We start from the raw sequence: 23451 nt of genomic DNA, 5'->3' as shown, positions 1-23451 counted from the left end.
GGGGAAGTGGAAAAACAAGTCGCTTAAATAAGGATAAAGGTGGACCTGTTGCAACAATGAGAAGTACAAGTTGTCATGTCAAAAATGAACTTTACAACTTGGGGGGGGAGGATTGAGTGGGGAAGGAGGGAGGATGGGAAGGGATGGGAAGGGTAAACAAAGGAGGAGGCCAAAATGCTCGATAAGAAATGTACACTATCTTGCCCATGTAATTGTAACCCCTCTGTATAGTATTTTCACAATAAAAAAAGAAATGGGTCTATAGTTCTCTTTCTTTGATGAATCCCTGCCTGGTTTTGGGATGAGGGTTAAGATGGCTTCATAGAATGTGTTCGGTAATGAACTTTCTCTTTCAATTTCATTGGAGTTGGAGGAGTATTGGTGTGAGCTCTGCTTTGAAGGCTTTGTACAATTCGGCTGTAAAACCATCTGGTCGTGGACTTTTCTTAGCTGGGAGGTCTCTTATTGCTGTTTCTATTTCAATGCTTGATATGGGCCTGTTAAGATGGTTTAACTCATCTTGGTTTAGTTTTGGCATGTCAATATTTGCTAGGAAAAGGTCCATTTCTGCCAAGTTCTCAAACTTATTAGCATAAAGTTTTGAGAAGTATTCCCTTAAAATGTTCTGAATCTTGTTGTTTCTGTGGTGATGTTTCCATTCTCCTTTCTGAGTTTGTTTATTTGGGTGTGTTCTCTTCTTTTTCTGTTAAGATTTGCTAAGGGTCTGTCAATTTTGTTAATATTTTTGAAGAACCAACTCGTGGTTTTGTTGATTATTTCTATAGTTTTTTGGATTCTAATTCATTTAATTCTGATTTAATTTTAATTATTTTTTCCATCTACTGGATTGGGGTTTATCTTCCTGCTCTTTTTCAAGGAGGTTCAGATGTCTCATTAACTTGTTGGTTTCAGATCTCTCCAATTTATTGATGTAGGAACTCAGGGCTATAAACTTGCCTCTGAGTACTGTCTTTGCTGTGTCCCAGAGGATATGGTAATTTGTGTGCTCATTTTTGTTGAATAGCATGAACATTTGAATTTCTTTTCTAATCTCCTCCTTGACCCACTCGTGATTCATCAGTGTTTTGTTCAGCCTCCATGTGTTACCAGACTTTCTTTGGTGGCTTTTGGTGTTGAGTTCTAACTTTATTCCCTTTTGGTCAGAGAGAATGCAAGGTATAACTTCAATGTTTCTGAATTTGGACAAGTTTGCTTTGTGGCCTAAAAATGTGATCTATTTTAGAAAATGTTCCATATGCTGCTGAGAAAAACGTGTATTCTGATGCTGCTGGGTGAAATGTTCAGTAGATATCGGTTAAATCTACTTGATCTATGCAGTTGTTTAGATATGAGGTTTCTCTGTGGAGTTTTTGCCGAGTTGATCTATCTAGTGGGGAGAGTGGTTTGTTAAAATCCCCAACAATTAATGTCTTTGGGTCTATGTGGGATTTGAGGGAAAGTAGTGTTTCTTGGATAAATTTAGGTGCTCTGTTGTTTGCGAATAGATATTTAAAATTGTAATATCCTCCTGAAGGAGAGATCCATTAATTAGTATGTAAGGACCTTCTTTATCTCTTCTCACAAATTTTAATTTGAAGTCTATTTTATCTGATATTAGGATTGCAACTCCCGCCTGTTTATGGGGGCTGTTTGCTTGGTAGATTTTGCTCCAGCCTTTAACATTGAAAATGTTTTTGTTTTTACAGGCAATATGTGACGCCTGAAGGCAGCAAATAGATGGATTTTGTTTTTAAATCCAACTAGACAGTCTATGTCGCTTAATTGCAGAGTTAAATCCGTTAATGTTAAGAGATAGGACTGAGAGGTATTTGGGAGTTCCTGCCATGTTATCCACCTTCTGGGGAGCTGCGAAAACTGGGTTCTTCCTATGGTTCTTGGATTCAGCGATTGGGTGCAGTTTCTTTTCGTTTATTGTGGTCTTGTTGGTTTTCTATGTGTAGGACATCTGTAAGAATCTTTTGTAGGGCTGGTTTGGTGGAGATATATTGTTTCAATTTTTCTTTGCTATGGAAGGTTTTTATTTGGCTTTCAGTTATGAAGGAGAGTTTAGCTGGGTACAGTATTCTTGGTTGATATTGGTTTGTTTTTAGGGCATTGAATACATTATTCCAGGCTCTTCTTGCTTTGATTTTCTCTTCTGAGAAATCTGAGGTGATTCTAATTGGTTTCCCTTTATAGGTCTTTAATGTTTTCTCCTTGACAGCTTTAAGGATCTTTTCCTTGGTCTAACTTGATCCTGTGCAGATTGTAATGTGACAGTAGGATATCATATTCTGGTCTGGTCTATCTGGGGTTCTAAAAGCTTCTTGTATTGAATAGGCCTATCTTTTTTTTTTTAATTTTTTTTATTGTAGAGATACTATACAGAGGGTTACAGTTACATGAGTGAGGTAATGAGTACACTTCCACTTCCTCTTGAACATTGTTACCCCCTCCATTGTTTCCCCCCTACCATCCCCTCCCTCCCTCCCTTCCCCAAGGTTCTTTTTTTTTTTTTTTTGATCGTGATTAAGTGATTACTTAATTTCCGGAAATTCACAGTATTGTGGAATAATGATGCTCATTTAAAGTCACAAGTTCATTCTAACTTTCCTGGAGCAAATTGTCTATCACAGTCTGTAATATATAACGGTGCTCATATGTTATATACCATATATGTGATCAGCAGCATGGGGATATTTAGTAGTGGTTCAACCAGATGAGTGGGAGTTCTTTGTTTCTTAAGTCCTGTTAGTTTTGTCATATCACCTAACATTTTGGATTCATCATCCACTTATCAGGGAGACCATGTACTGTTTGTCTCTTCGTTCTTGGCTTACCTCGCTCAACATGATTCCTTCTAGCTCCATCCATTTCCCTGCAAATGCCATTATTTTGTCATTTCTAATGGCTGCATAATATTCCATTGTGTATAGATACCACAATTTTTGGATCCATTCATCTGTGGTGGGGCATCTAGGTTGTTTCCATATCCTAGCTATTGCGAACAGTGCTGCAATAAACATGGAGGTGCACGTGTCCTTGTATATTGGTTCCTGTTGTTCAGGGTAGATGCCTAGAAGTGGTATGACTGGGTCGTAAGGGAGGTCAATCTTTAGCTTTCTAAGGACCCTCCAGACTGCTTTCCAAAGTGGTTGTATGAGTGTACATTCCCACCAGCAGTGTAATAGCGTTCCTCGTTCTCCACATCCCCTCCAGCATTTGTCGTTGGCTGATTTGTGGATGTGGGACATTCTGACTGGGGTAAGGTGGTATCTCAGGGTTGTCTTTATTTGCATTTCCTTCACCACCAGGGATGATGAACATTTCCTCATGTGTTTCTTTGCCATTTTTATTTCTTCATTTGAGAAGTCCCTCTTTAGTTCCCTTGCCCATTTAGTAATTGGTTTGTTGGGTTTGGGAGGGATTAGTTTCTTGAGTTCCCTGTATATACAGGATGTTAACCCCTTGTCTGATATATTGCTGGTAAATATTTTTTCCCAATTAGTTGGTTGTCTTTCTAGCTTGGTTGCGATAGCTTTATCTGTGCAGAAGCTTTTTATTTTAAGGTAGTCCCATTTGTCGAGTCTCTCTCCAATTTGTTGTGACCCTGGGACTCTATTCAGGAAGTTCCTTCCTGTGCCTATTAGTTCAAGTGTCTCTCCTACTCTGTCCTGCAGTAGTTTCAGAGATTCAGGTTTAATGTTAAGGTCTTTAATCCATTTTGAGTTGATGTTGGTGCATGGTGATAGGCTGGGGTCCACTTTTAGTTTTCTGCATGTGGCTGCCCAGTTTTCCCAGCACCAGCGGTTGAAGAGGCTGTGTTTCTTCCATTGTATGTCTTTGGCTCCTTTGTCGAATATCAGCTGGCTGTAGGCCTGTGGATTTATTTCTGGATCTTCTATTCTGTTCCATTGGTCTTCGGGTCTGTTTTTGTGCCAGTACCATGCTGTCTTTGTTATTATAGTTCTGTAGTAGAGTTTGAAGTTCGGCATGGATAGCCCTCCCATATTGTCTTTATCCCCTAGAATTGTTTTGGCTATTCTAGGTCTTTTGTTGTTCCATATGAATTTTTGGACTGTTTTCTGTATTTCAGAGATGTACGTCATTGGAATTTTAATAGGAATTGCATTGAATTTGTATATTAGTTTTGGAAGTATTACCATCTTTACTATATTAAGTCGGCCTATCCAGGAGCATGGGAGGTCTTTCCATTTCCTAGTGTCTTCTGCAATTTCTTTCTTTAACTTTTTATAGTTCTCATTAAATAGTTCTTTTACATCTTTGGTTAGGTTAATTCCTAAATATTTTATTTTTCGGGAGGTTATTGTGAATGGGGTTGCTCCCTTTATTTCCCTCTCTTCCTGTACATTATCAGTGTATAGGAAGGCAACTGATTTTTGTGGGTTTATTTTGTATCCTGCTATTTTGCCAAAGTGATTTATGATTTCTAAGAGTTTGGGGATGGAGTTTTTGGGATCGTGGAGGTATAGTATCATGTCGTCTGCAAAAAGGGATAGTTTAACTTCTTCTTTTCCTATGCGGATCCCTTTAATGTCTTTTTCTTGCCTTATTGCCCTGGCTAAGGGTTCTAGGACTATATTGAAGAGGAGTGGAGACAGTGGGCATCCTTGCCTTGTTCCTGATTTTAGGAGAATTGGTTGTACCTTTTCCCCATTAAGTATAATATTGGCTATTGGTCTGTCATAAATGGCTTTCATTGTTTTTAGAAATGTTCCTTCTATTCCTATTTTCTCCAGAGCTTTTAGCATGAATGAATGTTGAATTTTGTCAAAGGCCTTTTCTGCATCTGTAGCGATAATCATGTGATTCTTGACCTTGGCTCTGTTGATATGTTGGATTACATTTATTGACTTACGTATGTTAAACCATCCCTGTGTCTCTGGGATGAAGCCTACCTGGTCATAGTGAATTATGTTTTTTATGTGTTTCTGGATTCTGTTAGCTAGAATCTTGTTAAGGATCTTTGCATCTGTGTTCATCAAGGAGATTGGCCTGTAATTCTCCTTTTTGGTTGGGTCTTTGCCTGGTTTGGGGATGAGTGTGATATTGGCTTCGTAGAATGAGTTTGGGATAGCTCCTTCCTTCTCTGTTTCTCTGAAGAGCTTGAGGAGTATGGGTATTAGTTCTTGTTTGAAGGTCTTATAGAATTCTGCTGTGAATCCATCTGGTCCTGGGCTTTTTTTTGTTGGAAGACTTTTGATAGCTTCCTGTATCTCATTATAGGATATTGGCTTATTTAATTGGTTAACTTCTTCTTTGCTCAGTTTGGGCAACTTGTATTTCTCTAAAAATGCATCCATTTCTGCCCGATTTTCTTCCTTTAGAGAGTATAGCTTTTGAAAGTAGTCTGTTAGAATTGTTTGGATATCTTGGGTACGTGTGGTGATGTTTCCCGTGGCATCCCTAATCCTATTAATATGGGTTTCCTCTCTTCTTTTTTTAATTAGTCTAGCCAATGGGCCATCAATTTTGTTTATTTTCTCAAAGAACCAGCTTTTTGTTTGGTTTATTTTGGTTATGGTTTTCTGATTTTCTAATTGGTTAATCTCTGCTTTTAATTTGGTTATCTGGCTTCTTCTAGTAGCTTTAGGTCCCATTTTTTCCTGTTTTTCTAGCTGTTTTAATTGCAACATGAGATTATTTACTTGGTCTGTCTCCATTCTCTTGATGTGGGCACTGAGGGCAATAAATTTGCCCCTCAGGACTGCTTTTGCTGTGTCCCACAAGTTTCTTTGTGAGGTGTTTTCATTTTCATTGAGTTGTAGGAAATGCTTTATTTCTTCTCTGATCTCTTCTGTTATCCAGGCATTGTTAAGGAGTGTGCTGTTCAATTTCCATGTATTGGAGAAATTTCTGCGGTATGCTTTGTTATTGAGAGCTAGCTTGATTCCACTGTGGTCAGATAGGATACAGGGGATTATGTCGATCCCTTTGTATTTGCTTAAGTTCCTTGCATGAACTATGATATGGTCTATTTTGGAGAAAGTTCCGTGAGCTGCTGAGAAGAATGTGTACTGTGTTGTTTTAGGGTGGAATACTCGGTAGATGTCAGTTAATTCCGCTTGCAGTATGGCCTCTCTTAATTCGGTAGCTTCTTTGCCAATCCTCTGGTTGGTAGACCTGTCCTTTGGTGAGAGTGGTGTGTTAAAGTCTCCTAGTATTATCGTATTGGGATCTATTTTATTCTGTAAGTTTGAGAGCATTTGTTTGACATATCTGGGTGCACCAATATTTGGGGCATATAAGTTGATGATGGTTATATCCTCCTCTTGGATTGTTCCCTTTATTAATATGTAGTGTCCGTCCTTGTCTTTCTGTACTGATTTTAATGAAAAGTTTATTTTGTCAGATATCAGGATAGCTACACCTGCTTTCTTACTGGGGGCGTTTGATTGGTAGATCCTTTTCCACCCCTTCACTCTGAGTTTGTTTGTATGTTTGGCTGAGAGGTGGGTCTCCTGAAGGCAACAGATGGATGGGTCTTGTTTTCTTATCCAGGCCTCAGTTCGTTTTCTTTTAATTGGCAAATTCAGCCCATTTATATTAAGAGAAAGTATAGAGAGATGCATTGTTGTCCCTGCCATTCCGTTTTCCTAAGTTTTTCTTTTTTCCTTTCCTCCTGTGCTTGCTCAGTTAGACTTTGAGTAATGCCTGTTTGGGGCAGGCCCCAGTTCCTGGCTGCTTTCTTCAGGTTGTGTCCCCCCTCTTAGAATTCTTTGTAATGCTTGCTTAATGTTTATGTATTCATTTAGTTTTTCTTTGCTATTAAAAGTTTTCAGTTCTCCATCAAATGTGAATGCTAGCTTTGCCGGGTAGATCAGTCTGGGTTGGCAGTTATTGGCTCTCAGGGCTCGTATGGTGCTTTCCCAGGCTTTTCTTGCATTCATTGTTTGTGTGGAGAGATCTGCAGTAATTCTTATTTTTTTCCCATTGTAGTATAGCTCCTTCTTCATTTTTGCTGCATGCAGGATTGTTTCCTTATTATTCAGATCTATCATTTTTACTATAATGTGTCTAGAAGTGTTTCTCCTGGGGTCTTGCTTGTTGGGTGTTCGATAAGCTTTTGTGATGTAGTTAAGATGGTCGTTTTTGAGGTGGGGAAAATTTTCATTGATTATCTTGTTAAATAGGTGTTGCATTCCCTTGCTCTGGAATTCCTCACCTTCGTCCACTCCAATTATGCGAAGGTTCAATTTTTTAGCATTATCTGCTTGCTCTTGAATATCCCTTTGGTTTAATTTGAGTGTTTTTTCCATATCTGTCACTTTTTGGTCCAGTTGGTGTATTCTGTCTTCTGTATCTGACACTCGACCTTCCATTTCATTCACTCTGTTGACAGTGGCTTCTATTGTGGTTTGCATGGAGGAAATGGATCCCTTTATGGATTCAATGTTGGTTCTCAGAGTACTGATCTCACCTCTCAATGAGGTATGCATTACCTCTAATTTGGCGTTTATCTCACTTCTTACTGAGGTTTGTGCAGCTTCTATTTTTGCATGCATCTCTTGTTTGATACCCTGTATCTCTTTGGATAGTTCATCCTTGTGCTCTTTCAGTTTCTGATCAATTTCTCGCTTTATTTCTTGAGTCATTGCCTCCAGCAACCCTTGGAAGTAGCCTTTGTCTTCCATTCCTGCTTTGCTCCCACTGGGGCTCTCCCCTGTGTGGCTGCTGGCTTTTGAGGTGAGCTTGCTGTCCTGGGTGGTAGTAAACCTTGTGATTTTTCTCTGTGATTTTCGCATGGAGGTTCAGGAGACTGCTCTTCAATTTTGTTTTGGTGTGTCTGTCTTTGCTTGGTTGCTGATTCTGTATTGGTAGAGAGAGTCTGTGCCTGATCTGGGTTCTGTTGGGAGCCTATTTCCAGCTGCTATTCTGACTTACTTAGGATTCTCAGCTCTCTGCTGTAGACTGCTGGCAGTTCCCACCTTTGGAAGGGTTGAGCAGCCTAGACTGCTTGTGTTTGCTCCTGCGGGTGCTCTTGTGAAGAACAGATGCTCTGCATGCACTCTCCCAAATGCTGGAGTCTGCTATGGGCTCCTGATGTGTTTTTGTTTATTTGTTTTGGGCTGGTTGTGGGCTTGAACTCTAGGTTTGGGTGCTGTCCCTCAGCTTTTCAGCTCAAGGCTGGCACCCTACCGTTTGAGCCACAGCACCACTTCTGACCCTTTTTGCTTTTGTGATGCTGAGGAATCAGATGCAGGGCCTCATACATCCAAGACTATCACTCTATTGCTGAGCTGCCTTAACAGTCTGAGCTCCTGCTTACTATCAGGTGCTGGAAGCCTGTGTTGCCCAATTCCCAGTCTAGGGTATATGGGTGGAGTTTTGGTGGGGTTTGGGCTTCTCTTGTCCTGGGCCTCCAGGTCTTTTGTTGTCACAGGCGTGCTTCCCGGGGGAGTGTTGTTTCCTGGTTTTCTCCCCTCTGTTGAGGCGTATGCTCAGCTTTTTACTTCAATTGGGAGGAGTTGGTTGTGTTGTTCAGGCGCCGGATCCCCGGGCCTGGTTCCGGCCCCAGCCTGGAGCGTGCTTGTTAGGCCTGTGCTGATGTGTATACCACCTAGGTTTATGCAGCCTGGAGCGCACTCGTTAGGCCTGTGCTGATGTGTATACCACTTAGTTTATACAGCCTGGGGGACACAGTTCAAATTTCTTCTACTGTTGGTAGTCTTGACCCAGGGGCGCTGTTCCTGGCTTGGGCATTTAAGCTCCCTTCCAGGGGTGCTCTTGCTCTAGCCTGGCCAGCTGAGTGTGCTCCATGGGCTGGTGGAGCTCTCAAACCGTTCCCAGTTTTAGTAGGTCCTGTGGTTGGGGTGCTGGGGTAGGGACTCTAGGTCAGGGTCTGGGGATTCCCTCCAGCTCTGGTCTCCCTTGAGGGATACACTTCCCCTGTGGGGTACTCACCCTGGAGCTGGTTGTTTCTGTGTGGTGTAGGTCGTCAGTTGTTGTTGCAATCTGCGCTGGGTTGGGCGGTGGTGGCTCTGTGTGATTCTTTTCTGTCTCTGCCTCTGTCGAAGCTGTTGGGTCAAGAGTGTCCACGCTCAGGCAGCTTCTTCTCGGTACCTCTGGGGCCCAAGTGACCCCGCCGGGTTGTTGCGATCGTGATCGGGCGGGCGGGTGGTCTGCAGACAGGACCCTTTGTCGCGCCGAGCAGCTTTGGCGGGATGGAACCTCTCTGCTCGGGTGGAGAGTGCTGGATCGTTGCAATCGCGATCAGGCTGGCTGGGTGGTCTGCCGCAGGTCCTTTTGTCACTCTGCTGAGGCCGAGCGCCTTTGGCGGGATGGAGCCTCTCTGCTCGGGTGGAGAGTGAGGGGTGGGGGTGGGATCCTCGTGGAGACTCCCGGCTGGTAGGTTTCTCTGTTCCTGGCGATCTGCTGTTCTGCAAACCAGTACCTGATGTTCTGAAAGTGGCCCCCTGTGTCTCTGCTGTTTCTCTGGGGCTCCCACAGCCCCCGCCGGGCTGGCTGGCCGGCGGCTTGGCGCACTGCCGCGCGGCCAGTAAAGGTTGGGGGAGGGGTCTTCGCTTTTCTCTGTTTTGAAATTCTTTTCCTCTCTTTCTTTTTTTGTTATTCTCCGCCTCTGGTTTTTCTCTGAGTGTTCGTCTTTTTGTTGTTGTCGGTCTCTTGGGGAGATTAAGCGTTGGAACTCCAACTCTCTTTTTGGTTGGAGAGAGCTGTGGCGTTTCCCTACTGCCCCATCGCCATCTTGGTCCCCCCTCATGAATAGGCCTATCTTTTTGCATGTTTGGGAAGTTCTCTGCTAGGATCCTGTTAAACAAATTTCCTAGTCCATTAACTTCTGTTTCTAGGAGCTCCTCTACACCCATTATCCTTAGATTAGGCCTTCTGATCATGCCTTCCAGGTTTTGGATATATCTCTCATATTTCTTGGACTTGTCTTGGATCGTTGTATGTTCTTTCTCTATAATATGTAAGGCTGTCTTCAATTCCTGAGATTCGATCTTTGCATGGTCTAACCTGCTGTCGAGACTTTCTACTTTGTTTTTTATTTCTTTTCCTTCTAGTTGGTCAGCGTTGGTGGCTTCAAATTCTTTGTTGAAGCTTTGTTTTAGATCTTGTATGAACTTCTTTACTTCCTTAATTTGGTGTTCATTGTTTATTCTCAAATCACTTAGTTGATTGGTTATGGTTTCCTTGGACTCCCATTCCTTCTGTTGGGTTCCATTCAGCATTCCCTTTGTGGTCTCCCTGACTTCCTTCAGCTCTTTGTTAATGGATTCCATGAATACCCTTAGTGATCTTTTTGTATTCTCTTTTTGCTCTCTTAATTCCTGTATTACTCTTTGCTTAGCTTCCTCCCGTTCATGCCATTCCTGTAGAGTGTTCTCAGCCTGCTCACGCCATTCCTGCCTTTCTCTTTGAGTATTCTGAAGCTGCTTACGCAAATCCTGTATCAGTTTTTGAGTAGGTTCCTCACGCTCATGATATTCCTGTATAAACCTTTGGATTGCCTCCTCTCTCTCCCTATCATGCTCATACAGAGGCCTTTGTATGTTTTCAATCTTTTCATTTATCATGTTTGCCAGCAGTGTTTGTAGAGCTATTTGGGAACTCTTCTCTGGATTATTCATTATCTGTTCTCTTCCCTAATTATCATGAGTGGGAGTTGATATACCCGGATTTGCCATTTTTTTGTGTTTTTCCGGCTTACTCTGCCCATTTGGGATGAAATTATCACCAGTTTTGTGCTAGAACACTATCTTAAGGCAAGCATCAACCAAAGTCTGTATTTGCACAGTCAATAGTCTGCAGATACAATCTACTTCAACAGATACCTCTATTCAACATCAAACAACTATATATTAATGGGCTATGAACCGCAAAGAAGAATTTGGTAAACCAGAAATTATTCGGTTTAGGAAGAGACATGGGTAAAAAATAGAAATAAAGTGATGTGGGAAGGTACAGGGAGTGTTAACTAAATCTTAATCTCAAAGCAGGAAATAGGTTGGATAGGATGAAAGTAGAGAGAGAGAAAAAAAGAAGAAAGAGAAAGGGAAAAAAAGAGACCAGAAAAAATGGAAACGTAAAAATTTAAAATATTATAGAGATTCTAAAATAAACTATTCAGAGAAGAACATGAATATAATGAGACAAGGGGAGGGATATAAAGGAGATGTGAAAAACTTAAAAATAAAAATACTTAAATTATTATATAGGTATAAAGGGGTAGTACTGCTATTAAGGAATTTAAGTCTAAGAGGTTTTGAATTGAGTAATAAATTTGTGGATTAAGTGTGTACACAATTGGGTATAAGGTCTAATAATCGACTAAGGGTTTATCTGAGGATGTGCAGAATAGCAATTAAGTCACATAAAGAAGAATGAAAGAGAAGAAAAGGTGAAAAGGATAAGAAAGAAAGAAAAAAGATCAGAAGTTCAGTAGAGCTAAACAAAAACAAAATTAAAAAAAACAAGGAAAAAAAAAGAAAAACGCACACACACTTATACCCCTGAAATAAAATTCTAAGAGGAAAAAAAATTACTAGAAAATATTTTTTTTCAAAAAAGGTAAAAATTAAAGATTAAAAAATTTTTAGAAAAAAAATTTTTATAAAAGGTACAACAACACAAAGTTGTTTGATTTTTTTGGGAGGGGTGGGAAAAATCCTGTATGTCCCTTGTGTCCATAACCAGCCTCTTGTTGGAGTCTCTGGTCTGCTCGTGTTCCTGTGGCTTGGTTGTTTACTTAAGTCAGTTTCTTTGAACAGGCAGAAAAATGCTCTGCTTTCTCCAGTGTATTGCGATCCTCCTCCCAGGTTAGTTCAGTGGGAGGGAGATCTACTTTGAGTACCCACAAAAGAGGGAGATGGCTTTTTCCTCGTGTTTGGAGATGCTGTGATGAGGCTAGGTTCTGGGTAGAGTTGAGGCCTTTCAGCAAACAGTAGCTTTTCTCGGGGGCTGGTTTGTGAGAAACTCACAGAGCCCAGCCTGGAGCCACTCTCATGATTTATGTTTACTGAATTTCAATTGATTGTCGAGGATGCTAAAGGGAGGGACAGCCTCTGGCTCTTATTACCGGGTGAAGAAAGCCACTCCTGGGGCTGGCGCCTTGACCTGGGTGACTTTTCCCTGGGTGTAGCTGAGTCTGGCAGGTCAGGTTAGGCTCTTGTGACCTGCTAGATGACTCTAGATTTCTTCCAAGGCCTGAGTTGGAACTAGCAGCTTCTCCGAGCTTTGTCAGTATCCAAGATGGAGATCTCTGGTACTGGGGGGGGGGTGAGGGGTGGCCTTACCCCCTTTGGTTCCTGAGAAGGAGTGAGGACATCATGCTTCTACTCCCACCAAGTCTTGGTTCCTGGGTCGTCTCTGGTCTGTGAAGTGTATGATGAAGATGTCTGCTTCTTGTCGGTTCTTGCTGGTGTTGAGCAGAATCTGCTTGCCCGCCGCGTCTGGCTCCTTCGTCCCAGACTCTCTGTGAATCAGGTATGGTGGCTGCAGTGGCCACCCCCACCTCTGCCACCGCCTTCTCCGGCTGCTGGCAATTGCTCAGGGCTGTCTCTTTGCCTGTATTTTCTCTCTCTGGCCTATCTCTCTGTCCTGTGAAGGCACACTTGGTGTGATTCTCTGGCTTAGGACTGTTCACTGGAACTCTAATACTGCTTTCTATGTGAGAGCTTGTTTAGCCTCCAGCTTATCCTCCGCCATCTTCCCGGAACTGCCTGGAATTTATTTTCATGGCTTCATTCAGTCTGTTCTGCATAGTAATGAGCTAATTCAGCTCTGTAAAATCACTTTAGGTAGCAAAAATATTAACACAATGTATATCAAAAGTTTTGGCCTCACTCAACTGCTGAAAGCAGTATGCTCACCTACGGCTTCTAAGAACACTGTTTTCTTACCTTTTCCATTTACTCAATTCTTTTCTTTGTTGTTGTTGTGTTGCATTTTTAGGGGCGGGGGTCCAGTCGTGGGGCCTGACCTCTGGACCTGTGTGCTGTCCCTCAGCTCTTCAGCTCAAGACTAGTGCTCTAACACTTGAACCACAGCGCAACTTCTGGCTTATTTTTCTTTTTGCATATGCGGTGCTGGGGAATCGAACCCAGAGCCTCATGCATGCAAGGCAAGGGCTGTACCACTGAGCCACCTTCCCAGCCCTGTTCAATTCTTTTCTGAACCCAAAACTTTTTGCTTATGTAATAAGAGAAATCTTCACTATCTCATGTTAATAAGGATATTATTTTTTGTGAGCTACTTAGAAATGTGAAATAATTGATTTGAAGTATCCAATCAGATTTTTTTTCTGTGTTTCACTGCTTCACGTGCAAAGACATTGTAGAAAGTGTTACAAACAGAAAAGTGTAAACCCAATACCTTCTTTCATTGTGGAGGACAATTTCTTCCTAAATATTTTGGCCCAAATTATGTTTTTCAGAGAATTACTGTGTGGTAATTAAAGGTTAATTCACATATTTTATTTCTTTTTTTTAAAGAACTTTGAATTCAAATTCCACTACAACCTTGTCTCACACAGTGGGAGTATATTTCCTGTGTTAGTTCAATTCTCAAGGGAACCTTCAGGATTTACAGCAGGGTTTCAGAGGTTTGTTTGTTTAGTGTGAAAAAGAGCCATCTTCACCCACATTGCACCCTCTTTACTAAGTCTCCATGGATTTCTTTGCATGAAAGCCGATTCTCCCAGGCAATTTTAAATTTTCTTAATTGGCTGGGTTGTTAAAAATTATGAAAGATTAAAATTTACCTGTCATAACTTTAAAACTCCTTTGAAATTCCTTTATCAGAACTGCAAATTCACCTATCCTCATTCTACCTTAACCATCAAAAAGTTAACATGTTGTTGTCATGATATAGTATTCATGCAACTATTATTTTCTAGTCACTTTGTTATGCGTATATGACCATATAAGCATATGCTGAGCAAAATGAACTCCAAAATATGGAAACAGATTTTTTCATTTGTGGTTGTTGTTTTTGATGTACTATGTGATTTCTGTTTTCATTGAGTTTTCCCATATGGTTTATCCCTGCTATATTTGATTTTGTATTGTGTATACATTTACCTTAATTAGGGAAGGGAAGAGGAACAACAAAATGGTGATACAAAGGACAAGGGGAAAACCAATGTAATAGCAATACTCACAAGACAATATGTTGGAAATGTACATTACAACTTGTGAGAGGTGAAGGGGTAAAGGAAAACTGTGAGAAAAATGAGGGAGGAGTAACAAGTTTGAAAAGTTATGTATTCACTACCTTACAATTACTGTAACCCCACTGTACATCACTTTGATAATAAAAATTTAAAAATAAGCTGCATAAATTATAATTTCACTGTCTTGGTATAATAAATATTATTCTTTATGTAGTAACTTCTTAAAAACCAATACTATTTGGCATCTAATTTGAATTAATTACCCCTTCTTTATCAGAGGGTCATCAACTTGAATGTAACCCAACTAAACAAAATTTTCACAATATACTTCCCAATATTTTGAAAAAAGAATAAATTTAGTACTTTCTCATACTAAAACTGAAAACAGTTTAATTCTATCGAAACCCATAACTTTAAAAAGTAAATAAGTTGTTAAGAAGACAGAATATATGTGTTCTTCAAAATTCCTACGACTAATAACTTCTCATTTTTGAATTCTCAACTTCCATACCTGAGAGATTCAAAACAGTACGTTTGCATGTATGAAATTCTGCAACAGATGCAGTTTCCAATGGGGTGTTACAGATTGAGAAATCAACAGAAAAATAGTCACATTCTGGTAGAGGATACAACTATGAAGCATCTGTAATAATTAATTCTTCAAGAGTAAGCAATTGTTTATCAGAGTAAGCTATTATTTCTATGACCATCAATCCCAAGATTTATACCATAATGTCATCCTACCCCAACAGTTTCCAACTTGTAAGCTGCACCTTAAAATTCCTTCTTTCACATCATGAATAGCTTATTTCTATTGTGAAAAAATACTACACCTCTGCTAATGTGATGCTCTCTTTGTTATGGAAAGAACAACTCAATAAACTGAGCTGCATCATTTTTACCCAGTGGTATTCTTGAGATCAGAACACTTGCAAATATTATTTATATTTATACTTTTTAAACTATCATAGATATTCAGGATGCTAAGATAAGAAATTTATGGTTAAAGCCCACCCAGGCAGGAACGTTTCTTGGAATCTTATCTCCAATAAACTTCTCAGAAAAAGCCAGACACAAGTGCCACTGAGGTTGATGTGGTAGGGCACGAGCCTTGAGCATAACCAGGCTCAGATAGTGTCCAAGCCCAGAGTTCAAGCTCTAGGACAAACCAATGAAACAAAAACAAAAATGAAAACAAACCCCAAACCTAGCATTTTTCTCAATGTATACAGAGGCACGTAACTAAGGAAATCGCTTCCTGTGTTACATATAGGTAGAAGAAAGAAGATGTCACACAATTACTCTCTTCATACCATATTATTCCAAACCCTCAAAAATTGCAGTTTTTCTAAATTTATAAATTAATATCATCCATTTGCTGGCAACTCTGTCTAAATTATTCACATTATCATATTATACATGAATGTTCGAATTATCTATTAACTAAGTTCTAATTATAACTCTCTTGAAAGTATATTCTAGGAAAATAGAATGTCAGAATCATTTGTGAATGTCAATTAAACCTTCTCCTTAAAAAGAATTTTGTAGTATCCTATAGAATATCAAATTACAAACAAAATCAAAATATGTATTTTAAATCTAAATTATAATTTAGCAAGGTCTACAAAGTCCTACATTAGATGAACTTTGCTATTTCTCCAGGTTTAAGCTTTTGTAATCCTTCATCATTTTTTTTGGAATCCAACATAATGATGCTTACTTACTTTTGCAAATTTTTGGATGGGAATCATGAACCAATTTGCATCTAGGAATGTTCTGTAATGAAGAGAGCATTTAAAACACAACTGAGGACTATATATGAGTTGCATTTCAATAGGAAACTTGACCTTTTGAAACATAATGACGAAATTAGCCCAAAATTGAACTGTGTATTCCTTTCTTGTTGTTTGGCTTGTTTTATTGAGACAAAATTATACTACCTGGTCCATGGAAGGTATGGCTATGTAATTCCACTCTCTAATCTCCTGTCTTAGTCTAAGTGCTAGAATTCCAGACTTGTATCACATTGTCCTGTCATAGTTTGTTGGTTTATTTAATCTAGAAACAGACTAGCAAATCTGAACTTCTCTTATAATCTTATCCACTAGACTGACTGCTCAGACTGTTTATATACTATTTTCAAAGATGTTCTAATATTTGACACAGGATATGAAAATTTTCAGATGCACCTGCAGGGGTCTCTGATTCCTTCCTCCATGGATCTCATCCCGTTAATAATGAATACTTGACTCTCTTACTATCTCTGGTCCCTCCCTTTGTAATAGTCTCAACTTTCTTGAACAAAGTTCACTGGAGGGTTTTCTAATATTAAAAATTATCACTTGATTCTAGTCTTACTCAGGATATATTTTCCATTGTTTTCTAACTTTTCTACATATTCTGAGAGTTGTCTCATTTGTGTATTCATGTGTGCACATATAAGTGCCTCTGTGTGTATGTGCATGTTTGTATCTATGTACACAAAAGCCTCAAGCTCTTAATCAGTAATCTTGCTCATGATTGGTATTCCACCTTTTGGCTGGTTAATTATAGGTAGTGTCTCAAAGCCTGGTCTGCCCAGGCTGGATGCAAACTGAACTTCCCAGACTGCTTTACATTCTTAGGTATTATCTTTCCAGGAGTATCAACTTTTAAACTAGAAACATTTTTGTGATTATAAAGACTAAGCTGTAGCTCATATTTTTAACTCAAGAATTCATATAAAGATAGATGATGGGGCTGGGAAGGTGGCTCAGTGGTAGAGCGCTTGCCTTGCATGCATGAGGCCCTGGGTTCAATTCCTCAGCACCACATAAGCAAAAAGAAAAAAGCCAGAAGTGGCGCTGTGGCTCAAGTGGTAGAGTGCTAGCCTTGAGCTGAAGAGCTGAGGGACAGCGCCCAGGCCCTGAGTTCAGGCCCCACGACTGGACCCAAAAAAAATTAAAAAAAAAGATAGATGAATGTACACATTATATATCCTGAGTGTACACTGTTAGAAATGTGATCACAAGCTGATTGATAATAAGATCTGAGGATTGGGGATTAAAGCCAACCTGGGTAGGAAAGTCCTGGAAACTCTTTTCTCAAATAACTACTAGAAAACTGGAAGTGCCACTGTAGCTCAAGTGGTAGAGCATTAGCCTTGAATTGAGTATCAGAGGGACAGCGCCCAGTCCCAGAGTTCAAGCACCACGAAAAACAACACAAAAAAAGAATATAAGAAAAGGAAAGAAAAGAAATGTGATCTTAGGTTCATTGCTAGTATTATCCCTGTTCTCTCAAGATGGACTCTTTTTCCAGTTAAGTCCATACTCTTATATCTGACTTACATTGGCAACAGAATCATTCTTCCATTCTACTTTTTTACCAATTTACGTGATTAGCAAGCATGATTTAGAAAGGGAGTGGCCTCATGCTTCATATTCCACTTAAGAGTAATGCTTTCTCTATATCACTCCCATAAATCTACATACTGTACGTGGCTTTATTGTTTCAATGTTGCCTTATTTGTAGAGTCTTCTATATTGTATTGAACGCTTATACTTAAACACAGAATTTCTCTATTATTGCTATTGTTTCTTACTGTTAAATCATATGTTAAATCATACTGTTAAATCATAAATTAATGCACAGCACATACATTCAGAAAAAATGATCTGAGAACCCCCTTCCCATTTAAAATTCACCTTAATTTACAGAAGACTAAAGAAGTTTGAACTCAATGTACTCATGGATAATGTATTCATAAGCAACATAAATTTAATATTTTCTCTTTATTAAGTTGTCTCAAACACGTGTTACCTCATGTTCAAAGGTGTCCTTGTGCTATTTCAATGAAGCCATAGAGCAGCACCATAGATTGTTACTGGAAGTAAGTGGAAGTTACTGATACTGGATGTGGAAACTGATCCCAGGAGAGGAATTGAACATTAAGGAATGACAAAGTTCAAGTTAACTTGTGCTTTCCTTTATACTGTACAAGAAAAGAATACAAGGCTTGAAGGAAACTCTGTCCCTGACTTTTTTGAGTGTTCTTTACTCATATAAAACTTGTCTGTAAACTTATAGTTGAGAGTATTTAAAAAGGAAACAATGTGTCATTTGAAGGCCAGCATAGAACTAAAGGAAATAACTTTGTTTTAAAAGTGTTCTACTGCAAAGAAACTAAGATATGGAGGTCTTAAAGCGTCTTATGCATGTTTCACTCCTGAAATGATTCTCTTGTTGCAGGAGTCAGTTATCAATTCCTTTAGTCTGGTCCTGAGTTTTCCATAGCAATAAGGATTCCAAAACAGGAGGATCCATTGAGTATGATCAGCAAAAGCAGCCTCTTCTCAGACCAGTATTCCTGTAAGGAGGGTCCCAAAGAAATACTTGGATTTTATTTTGTTTACTTGTTTGTTTAGTTGGTGCTGGTTCTGGGGCTTGAACTCAGGGGCTGGACCCTGCCCCTGTATAATTGTCTTTCCTGCCACCTGCCCACAAAGCTAGTACTCTACTGCTTTAGCGAAAACTCCACTTATTTGGTGTTTAATTACAGATAAAAGTTTGAAAGAGTCTCCTTCTTCCTGGGTTGGCTTCGAACTAAGACAGTAAGAAAGTCAAGTGACATCTACTCTATGGACTTCTCTTTTGAACCAAGAAATATTAGATGAAGTTTATTATAAAGATAATATTTGACAATTTTAAAAGAAGAGATTATGTCCAGCAAGTAAGCCATAACTTAAATAACTCAGCAAAAGTAGGTGCACTGAATCATTTTGTAATACTTTTCTCTATTTGGAGGATTACTATTGACTTCATCAATACTTTGGGGGAAAGTTAAAGTCATATTTGCACTTTTTTGTTGGTTGTGGGACTTGAACTTGGATCCTGGACGCTGTCCTTCAGCTCTTCAGCTCAAGTTGAGCACTCTGCCACTTTAGCTACAGCACCACTTCTGGGTTTCTGGTGGTTAATTGAATATAAGGGTCTCATGTACTTTCCTTAACAGGTTGGCTTGAACCACAATCTTCTGGTCTCAACCTCCTAAGTAGCAAGCATGAGCCACCAGCACCCGGCTCATATTTGCATTTAGTGCAGTAAATGACACTAAGTAGACAAACAATGGAAATCTGAATCAAATGATGTGACATTGCAGCTTTTCAGAATAATTGAGGGAGCAATAAATATGTCCTCCAGAGTTCCGGGAAGATGGCGGAGGAGAAGCTGTAATCTGAACAAGCTCTCGCATAGAAAGCAGTTTTAGAGTTCCAGTGAACAGTCCTAAGCCAGAGAATCACACCAAGTGTGCCATCACAGGACAGAGACTTAGACAAGAGAGGGAAGACAAGGCAAAAAGAAACACCTGAGTGCTCGCCAGCAGCCGCGGCGGCGGCGGCGGCAGGGTCGAAAGCGCGGAGACCCCAGCCGGGGGCCATACCTGAGCGCTCACACAGAGAGTCCGGGACGAAGGAGCCAGACGCAGCAGGCGAGCGGATTCTACTCAACACCAGCAAGAACCAACAAAGAGCGGACATCTTCATCCTGCAGCTTGCAGACCAGAGACGACCCAGGATCCAAGACTCGGTGTGAGTGGAAGCCCGACGTCCTCACTCCTTCTCAGGGAGCAGAGGAGGGAAGGCCACCCCTCCCCCCCCAGCACCGGTGATCTCCATCTTGGATACCAACAAAGCTCGGAGGAGCTGCCAGCTCCAACCCAGGCCTTGGAATAAAACGAGTCATTTAGCAGGTCACAAGAACTTAACGGCAAAGTGACCTGCCAGACTCGGCTCCATCCAGGGAAAAGTCACCTAGCTCAGGCGCCAGCCATTGGAGTGGCTTCCCTCACTGGGTAACCAGAGCCAGAGGCTGCCCCTCCCTCTAGCAGCCTCAACAATCAATTGAAAAACAGAATCCCTGAGAACGGCTCCAGGCTGGGCTCTGGGAGATTTTTTTTTTGCACAAAACAGCCCCAGGAAAAAGCTACTGATTGTTGAAAGGCCTCAACACTACCCAGAACCTAGCCTCATCACTGCATCCCCCTCTTTTGTGATTCTCAAAGCAGATCACCCTCCTAGAAAACTAACCTGGGAGGGGGATCTCAAAATCTTGGGTAAAGCAGAGCATTTTTCTGCCTCTTCCAACAAACCGACTTAAGAAGCCAATCAAGCCACAGGACATCAAGCTGACCAGAGACTCCAACAAAAGGCTGGTTACAGACAAAAGGGAGATACAGGATTCTTCCCACCCCTCCCCCCCCAAAAAAAATCAAAGGACTTTTTTTTCTTTTTTTTCTTTTTTTTTCTTTTTTTGTTTGTTTTTTGTTTTTTGTTACCTGATATATATATAAATTTTTTTCTCTTTTAAAACTTTTATTAATCTTTAATTTTTGCCTCTTCTGAAAAAATAATTGATTTCCAGTAACTTTTTTTTCTCCTCTTATAATTTTTATTTTAGGAATATGTAAATGAGCGTTTTCCTTTCTTTTCTTATCTTCTTTCTCTTTTTCTTTCTTTCATAATTATCTTTTTGTTTTTTGTCTAGCTCTACTGAACTTCTGATATTTTCTTCTCCCTTTCCCATCCTTAAAGTTTTTCACATCTCCTCTATGTCCCTCCCTTTCTCTAAACATATTCACATTCCTCTATAAATAGATGGTCTTTTAATCTCTACAATAACATTAATCTTTACGTTTCTATTATTTTTCTGGTCTCTTTTCATTCCCCTATCCCTCTCTTCTTTTTCTCTCTCTCTCTACTTGCATCCTACCCAACCCATTTCCTGCATTGTGATTAGGACATAGTTAACTCTCCCTGTGCCTCCCCACACCAATCTATTCCTATTTTTCACCCACATCTCTCCCTAATCCTAATGATTTCTGGTTTTCCAAATTCTTTTCTGCGGTTCGAAGTCCTTCAAAATATAGTTGTTTGATGTTGAATAGATGTATCTGTTGAACTAGATTGTATCTGTAGATTATTGACTGTACAAATGCAAACTTTGGTTGATGGTTGCCTTAAGATAGTGTTGTAGCAAAAAACTGGTGCTATCTTCATCTCAAATGGGCAGAGTAAGCCGGAAAAACAAAAGAAAAATGGCAAATTCGGGTATCTCAATTTCCAATCTTGATAATCAGGGGTCAGATCAGATAATGAACAATCCAGAGGAGAGTTGCCAAATAGCTCTACAAACACTGGTGGCAAACATGATAAATGAGAAGTTTGACAACTTACAAAGGACTCTGTATGAGCGTGATAGGGAGAGAGAGGAGGCATCCCAGAAGTTTATACAGGAATATCATAAGCGTGAGGAAGCTACTCAAAAACTGATACAGGATTTGCGTGAACAACTTGAGAATACGCAAATAGAAAGGGAGGGATGGCTTGAGCAGGCTGAGAACACTCAAAGAGAACTGCAGGAATCCCACAAACGAGAGGAAGCTAAACAAAGAGTAATACAGGAATTGAGAGACCAGGTAGAGAACACACAAAGATCACTAAAGGCATCCATAGAATCCATTAACAAAGAGCTGAAGGAAGTCAGGGAGACCACAAAGGGAATGCTGAATGGAACCCAACAGAAGGAATGGGAGTCCAAAGAAACCATATCCAATCAACTAAGTGATTTGAGGACAAACACTGAACACCAAATTAAGGAAGTAAAAAGATTCATACAAGACCTAAAACAGAGCTTCAACAAAGAACTTGAAGCCATCAAAGCTGAACAATTAGAAGGAAAAGAGATTAAAAACAAAGTAAAGAGTCTTGACAGCAGGTTAGACCATGCAGAAGATCGAATCTCAGGGATTGAAGACAGCCTAGATATTATAGAGAAAGAACATACAACCATCCAAGACAAGTCCAAGAAATATGATAGATCTATCCAACACCTGGAAGACACCATCAGAAGGCCTAATCTAAGGATAATGGGTGTAGAGGAGCACCTAGAAACAGAAGTTAATGGTCTAGGAAATTTGTTTAACAGGATCCTAGCAGAGAACTTCCCAAACATGCAAAAATATAGGCCTATTCAGATACAAGAAGACTTTAGAACCCCAAATAGACCAGACCAGAATAGGACATCCCACCGTCACATTATAATCCACACAGGATCAACTCAGAACAAGGAAAAGATCTTTAAAGCTGTCAGGGAGAAAAGGGTAATCACCTATAAAGGGAAACCAATTAGAATCACCTCAGATTTCTCAGCAGAGACAATCAAATCAAGAAGAGCCTGGAATGACGTATGCCATGCCTAAAAAAAAACAACTATCAACCAAGAATACTGTACCCAGCTAAACTCTCCTTCATAACTGAAGGAAATTGAAACAATACATCTCCACCAAACCAGCCCTACAAAAGATTCTTAAAGATGTCCTACACATAGAAAACCAACAAGACCACAATAAAAGCCAACAAACTGCACCCAAACTGAGAATCCAAGAACCATAGGAAGAACCCAGTTTTTGCAGCCCCCAAGAAGGTAGATAACATGGCAGGAACTCCCAAATACCTCTCAGTCCTATCTCTTAACGTTAACGGACTGAACTCTCCAATTAAACGACATAGACTGTCTAGTTGGATTAAAAAACAAGACCCTTCTATCTGCTGCCTGCAGGAGTCACATCTTGCCCGTAAAAACAAACATATTTTCAATGTTAAAGGCTGGAACAAAATCTACCAAGCAAACGGCCCTCATAAACAGGCGGGAGTTGCAATCCTAATATCAGATAAAATAGGCTTCAAATTAAAAATCGTGAGAAGAGATAAAGAAGGTCGCTACATACTAATTAAAGGATCTCTCCTTCAGGAGGATATTACAATTCTAAATATCTATTCGCCAAACAATGGAGCACCCAAATTTATCAAAGAAACACTACTTTCCCTCAAATCCCATATAGATCCAAAGACATTAATTGTTGGGGATTTTAACACACCACTCTCCCCACTAGACAGATCAACTGGGCAAAAACTCAACAGAGAAACCGCAGATCTAAACAGCTGCATAGATCAACTAGACTTAACAGACATTTACCGAACATTTCACCCAGCAGCATCAGAATACACGTTCTTCTCAGCAGCACATGGAACATTTTCTAAAATAGACCACATTCTAGGCCACAAAGCAAACTTGTCTAAATTCAGAAACCTTGAAGTTATACCCTGCATTCTCTCTGACCACAAGGGAATAAAATTAGAACTCAACACCAAAAACCACCAAAGAAAGTCCGGTATCACATGGAGGCTGAACAACACACTGCTGAATCATGAGTGGGTCATGGAAGAGATTAGAAAGGAAATTCAAATGTTCATGCT

Source organism: Dipodomys merriami, unplaced genomic scaffold (assembly GCF_024711535.1).
Source record: "Dipodomys merriami isolate MVZ:Mamm:240054 unplaced genomic scaffold, mDipMer1.0.p SCAF_75, whole genome shotgun sequence".
NCBI classification, from domain to species: domain Eukaryota; kingdom Metazoa; phylum Chordata; class Mammalia; order Rodentia; family Heteromyidae; genus Dipodomys; species Dipodomys merriami.
This window is presented reverse-complemented; position numbering follows the sequence as displayed.